This window comes from Zea mays, chromosome 7, assembly GCF_902167145.1.
Source record: "Zea mays cultivar B73 chromosome 7, Zm-B73-REFERENCE-NAM-5.0, whole genome shotgun sequence".
NCBI lineage: Eukaryota > Viridiplantae > Streptophyta > Magnoliopsida > Poales > Poaceae > Zea > Zea mays.
In genome coordinates this window covers 24,866,930-24,873,435 of record NC_050102.1, presented here as the reverse complement: position 1 = coordinate 24,873,435, position 6,506 = coordinate 24,866,930, and positions in this window count along the sequence as shown.

Here is a 6,506-nt window from a genome sequence, read left to right as displayed (position 1 = left end):
TTGACCGCTGGTTTCGGCGAGGATGGAGGAGTGCTTATAACCGCGGGGTGGTTACATGCTCCGCGTGCGGCGGTTTGCCTTCTTCGCGTTTCGGGTCAGCTCGCATGACGTGTGGGACCCAGCCCCCGAGTCGTAGGGGGAGGACCCTAGAGCACGCCGGTGGAGACTTTGCCTGTGACGCTTGGGGATGCGAGTGAGGAGAGCCGCCTTTAAAAAGGGTTCGATCCCCTGGGCAGTAGCCATGCCCCCGCACTCCCCTCATGCATCGGCCTTCCACCTTTCGAGCCCCCAGATGGGGAGCACCCGCGTTGCCTTCTCCTTGCTGCTGTTGGAGGAGTGCGACCTCGTGGGGGTTGGCGCTCTTCAGACATCGCTCGGCTTCAAGGATTTTCGTCATGCAGCCCGGCCGCAGTCCCTCACCAATGGTCATCCACAGGGATGATCACCAGCCTTGCGGTGGGGAGAAGCAAGCCGGGCTGCGGCCTCTGCCCCGCCCTCAGCTTCAAGGATGTTCATCATCCGTGCTGGGGAGGAGGGTGCACCGAGTTGGGGCCTGCCTCCGCGTGGGCTGGCGACCCACTTCTTCCTCCAGCATTCGTGGGAGAAGGGCATCCTCCAGCTCTATGGAGGAGGCATCCTCCAGCCATGCGGGGGAAGGTGAACTGCTGCTGCCTGGCCAGGGTGCAGCTGTCCGTCCTCCATCCGGGCGACAGTCGTGTGGTGCGCAGGTGGCTGCTGTCACCGGCCTTGCAGAGGGGGCGAACTTCGACAACGCGGGTCCAGTCGGCCACAAGCGTTGTCAGCTGCAGCGTGCCTGGCATGCCGGCTCAGCTGGCTCTGGTGCCTCCTCCGATGCTGCCTCCTGCCGCTTGGTCCGAGCGTGGCTGTCCGTCCACCGCACGAGCGACTGTCTCGCCGCACGCAGGTCGGGCATGTTTGCGGCCCTTCCCACACCGCCGACTGCACCGGGGGATCGTACAAGACGTCGTACGCCGCGAGGGTGGCGTTCGTGTTCTTGGATTGTCTTGTCCTCACTCCGGCACGACGCCTCTGCGTGGAGGCTGGCGCTGACCTGTCTGCGAGGACTTGAGTGGGGATCTGCCAGTGCAGGCTGGGGCGGCCGCCATTCGTCGGCGTGGCGCTGGCGCGCAGGTGGCCGCTGTCATCGGTGCTGAGGTGGTGGCAGCCAGAGGAGGTTGTCCATTCCCGCGGGAATGGAGCCGGAGTCCCATTTGTAAGGGTACCTTGAGTATGGGTGTTTGTTCATTGTGGCTGCTGAGGCCTGAACATTTGGGTATTTGAGCATGAAGTCGTGTTCCTTACTCATTTCGAGCACTAGGATATGCCTGTCGGTTAGCGGAACCACTTAACCGAGCGTGAGTTGCCTTGTGCGGAAGGTGACGAGTGAGGTATCCGTATCCTGGAGGCGTAGGAGTCCCTCGGCTCGGTCGGCTTTGCCGCTTAAGGCTTCTCTCGCTCAGTTTTAGGACCTTCGGCCGCTCTGCGATGAGCTGAAGCCAGAGGCAGCGGTGTCGGCACGGACGGAGGCGGTGTCGGCTCGAATAGAGGCTTCGTCGGCCCGGGAGCGGGCGGCTGCCCAGGCCGAGGAGGTGCAGCGGCGGCGACTGGAGCTTGGCCAGGTCATCCGCGAGCGGGACCAACCCCGGAGTCACGCTGACGAGGCCGTGAGCCGGGCTGAGGTCCTCGGGGGACAGCTGGCTGAGGCTTCGGAGCGGCCAGCCAAGGCGTCCGCTCGGGCCGGGACCCTTGCGGAGAGCCTGGCCATGAGGGCCCAAGCGCGGTGCTGGCGTCCTCCTTCGGGGTGGAGATCCTTCTGCCCGTGTCGCCGTCTGAGGCCGGGCCAGATTTCGCCGAGGGTGGAAATGACGCCGAGGGCGCTGCCCTTCCCCCTGTCGATGTCTGAACCTGCAGGAACAGTTTGTCTGAAGTATACATGTGTTTTTCACGGCCGCTGAGGCCTAAACATTTTTATCGTCGTGTTATAAAGCTGCGTTTCCTTTCCTCTCGTTTCGAGTATCAGGACTTGTTCGTCGGTAGCAGAATCGCTTATCCGAGCGAGAGTTACTTTTCGCGGAAGGTGATGAGTGAGGTATCTGTATCCCAGAGGCGTAGGAGTCCCTCGGCTCGGTCGGCCTTGCCGCTTACGTGCACTCTCACTCGTTTGCAGGATTCTGTTATCGATATAGTCGAGAAGGCGCGAAAGTCGTTTTCTACCCGAGCGTTAGGACTTGTTCGGTAGCAGGATCGCTTATCCGAGTGTGAGTTACTTTTCACGGAAGGTGATGAGTGAGGTATCCATATCCCGGAGGCGTAGGAGTCCCTCGGCTCGGTCGTCCTTGCCGCTTACGTGTACTCTCGTCGTTTTTAGGATCCCGCTATCGATATAGTTGAAAGCACGAAAGTCATTTTCTACCGGAGCGTTTAGGACTTGTTCGATAGCAGAACCGCTTATCCGAGCGTGAGTTACTTTTCGCGGAAGGTGACGAGTGAGGTATCCGTATCCCGAAGGCGTAGGAGTCCCTCGGCTCGGTCGGCCTTGCCGCTCAAGGTCCCTCTCGTTGTTTTCAGGGTTCCGTTATCGATATAGTTGAAAGTCGTTTTGGTAGAAAACTTTTCCTTTGGTAGAAAACTTTTCCGAGGAAAATTTTGACGCAGAGGGGGTTCCTCCCTTCTAGCCCCCGAGGGAGGGTCGGACTTTGCCGAAGCAAGGCTGATCCTTCCTTGACGGTTAGACTTTATTTATGTATGCAAAGGAAACGAGGTATATGAACGACTTGAAACATTTTAAGGGTAAAAGCGACGTAGCTGTTGGATGTTCCGAGCGTTGTTGTAGACCTCGCCTTGATCGTTGGCCAGCTTGTATGTTCCGGGCTTCAAAATCTTGGCGATGATGAACGTCCCTTCCCAGGGGGGAGTAAGCTTGTGGCGTCCTCGGGCGTCTTGTCGCAGCCGAAGTACCAGGTCTCCCACTTGGAAGCCTCGGGGCCGAACCCTTCGGGCGTGGTAGTGTCGCAGAGACTGCTGATACCGCGTCGAGTGTAGTAATGCCACGTCCTGAGCCTCTTCCAGCTGGTCCAACGAGTCTTCTCAGCTGGTCTAGTTGCTTCGGTCGTCGTATGCCTCTGTCCTCGGGGAACCGTATTCTAAGTCTGTGGGTAGGACGGCCTCGGCCCCATAGACTAGAAAGAACGGCGAGAAACCCGTGGACCGGCTCGGCATCGTCTTCAGACTCTAGACCACCGAGGGTAGCTCTTTCATCCATCGCTTGCCAAACTTGTTGAGGTCGTTGTAGATCCTTGGTTTTAGTCCCTGCAAAATCATACCGTTGGCACGCTCCACCTGCCCATTCGTCATGGGGTGAGCTACGGCGGTCCAGTCCACACGGATGTGGTGGTCCTCGCAGAAGTCTAGGAACTTCTTCCCAGTGAACTACGTGCCATTGTCGGTGATGATGGAGTTCGGGACCCCAAAGCGATGGATGATGTTTGTGAAGAACGCCACTGCCTGCTCGGACCTGATGCTGGTTAAGGGTCGGACCTCGATCCACTTGGATAATTTGTCGATGGCGACCAACAGGTGCGAGAAGCCCCTAGGTGCCTTCTGCAAGGGACCGACGAGGTCCAGACCCCACACGGCAAACGGTCAGGTGATGGGTATTGTCTGCAGGGCCTGAGCGGGCAGGTGCGTTTGTCTCGCGTAGAATTGGCACCCTTGGCAGGAGCGTACAATCCTAGTGGCGTCGGCCACCGCGGTCGGCCAGTAGAAACCTTGTCGGAAGGCGTTCCCCATGAGGGCTCGAGGTGCTGCATGGTGACCGCAAGCCCCCGAGTGTATCTCTTGCAATAGCTCTTGTCCTTCGGTGACGGATATGCATCGTTGGAGAATGCCCGAGGGGCTGCGGTGGTAGAGCTTCTTTTCATCACCTAGTAAAACGAACGACTTGGCGCGCCGAGCCAGTCGCCGAGCTTTGACCTTGTCAAGGGGTAGCTCTCCTCGGAGGAGATATTCCAGGTACGGGGTCTGCCAGTTCGGGTTTGGCGTGACCCCATTCCGCTCCCCCTCGACGCGCAGGGCTTCACCCTCGGCGGCCGAGGGTACCTCGAGCTGGGCCGAGGTCTCGTTGGGCTCGGACGCGTCGTCGAGTTTGACGGATGGTTGATGTATGTCCCTGCAGAAGACGTTCGGGGGAACTGTCGTCTGCCCTGAGGCTATTTTAGCCAGCTCATCCGCAGTCTCGTTGTACCGTCGAGCAACATGGTTGAGTTCCAGCCCGTGGAACTTATCCTCCAAGCGCCGAACTTCGTCGCAATAGGCCTCCATTTTTCGATCGCGGCAGTGGGAGTTCTTCATGACTTGGTCGATGACGAGCTACGAGTCGCCCCGAGCGTCGAGGCGCCGAACCCCTAGCTCGATGGCGATGCGCAGCCCATTAACCAAAGCCTCGTACTCGGCCACGTTGTTTGACACCGGAAAATGGAGGCGCAGCGTGTAGCGCACATGTTTCCCGAGGGGTGAGATGAAGAGCAAGCCAGCACCTACTCTGGTTTTCATCAGCGACCCATCGAAGTACATGGTCCAAAGTTCGGCTTGGATTGGAGCTGTCGGCAATTGGGTGTCGACCCATTCAGCCAGGAAGTCCGCCAAGGCTTGAGATTTTATGGCCTTCCGAGGAGCGAATGAAATTGTCTCACCCATGAGTTCCACTGCCCACTTTGCTATCCTACCTAAGGCCTCTCGACACTAGATGATCTCCCCCAGGGGGAAGGATGACACCACAGTCACCGGATGAGACTCGAAGTAGTGTCGCAATTTCCGACGCGTCAGAATTACTGCATACAGTAGCTTCTGGATTTGTGGGTAGCGGATCTTGGTCTCGGATAGCACCTCACTGATGAAGTAGACCGGCCTCTGGATGAGCAGTGCATGCCCTTCTTCTGGTCTCTCGACTACGATCGCGGTGCTGACCACCTGAGTGGTTGCGGCTACATAGATCAAGAGGGCTTCTCCCGCAGCGGGGGGCACCAAGATGGGCGCATTAGTAAGGAGTGCCTTTAAGTTTCTGAGGGCTTCCTCGGCCTCGGGGGTCCAAGTGAAGCGCTCGGCCTTCCTTAAGAGGCAGTACAAGGGTAATCCTTTCTCGCCGAGGCACGAGATGAAGCGGCTTAGAGCCGCAAGGCATCCCATGACCCTTTGTACTCCTTTCAAATCTTTGATAGGCCCCATATTGGTGATGGCCGCGATTTTCTCCGGGTTGGCCTCTATGCCCCGCTCGGAGACGATGAACCCCAGGAGCATGCCTCGGGGGACTCCGAAGACACACTTCTCGGGATTGAGCTTCACGCCCTTCGCTCTCAGACACTTGAATGTCGTTTCAAGGTCAGAGAGGAGGTCGGAGGCTTTCCTTGTCTTGACAATGATGTCATCGACGTAAGCCTCGACCGTTCGGCCGATGTGCTCTCCGAACACGTGGTTCATGCACCTTTGGTATGTTGCACCTGCATTCCTCAAGCCAAATGGCATAGTAGTATAACAATACATGCCAAAAGGTGTGATGAAAGAAGTCGCGAGCTGGTCGGACTCTTTGAAAGGGAAATGTGCCCTTGGTCCATTTCTAAGTATTTTGGTGATTAAGTGTCCAACACAAATGGTTATGTGTTAAACTATGCCAAATGGTGGACAAAGTGCAAATCAATACAAAGGTATGATTCTAGACTTAGTACATTGGTTTTTGTGTACTAACATATTGGTCTAAGTGCTAGAATCAGAGAAAAGACAAATGGAAAAGACTTGGCTCGAGCAGCCAAGACTCTGCTCAGTCTGGGTGCACCGGACTGTCCGGTGCGCTAGGCTGGCGCTGGTCAACTGGCCGCTCTCGGGAACTCGACGGCGGCGTATGGCTATAATTCACCGGACTGTCCGGTGGTGCACTGGACTGTCCGGTGGTGCACCGGACTGTCCGGTGAGCCAACGGTCGGCCAAGCCAACGGTCGGCCGTGCAATCCGCGCGTGACGCGTGGCCGAGCCAACGGTCTGATGGGGGCACCGGACTGTCCGGTGTGCACCGGATAGTGTCCGGTGCGCCAAAGGCTCCAAATCGTCAACGGTCGGCTGCGCCAGAATAGGAAAGAGATCTACACCGGACAGTGTCCGGTGGTGCACCGGACTGTCCGGTGCACCAGTCGGTAGAAGGCAAGAATTGCCTTCCTGGATTGCTCTCAACGGCTCCTAGCTGCCTTAGGGCTATAAAAGGGACCCCTAGGCGCATGAAGGAGTACACCAAGCACACTCTAAGCATTCTTGATCATTCACACTCCGTCTTTGCGCACTCGATTGGCATTCTTAGTGATTTGAGCTCCGTGTTAGTGGTGAACCTTGTGTTATTCATTTGAGCTCAAGTCTTGGCTGTGTGTGTGCGTATTGCTGTGGACTTGTGTGTGTTGCTTTTCCCACTCTTACATCTGTGCTTCTTTGTGATCTTCTCATTG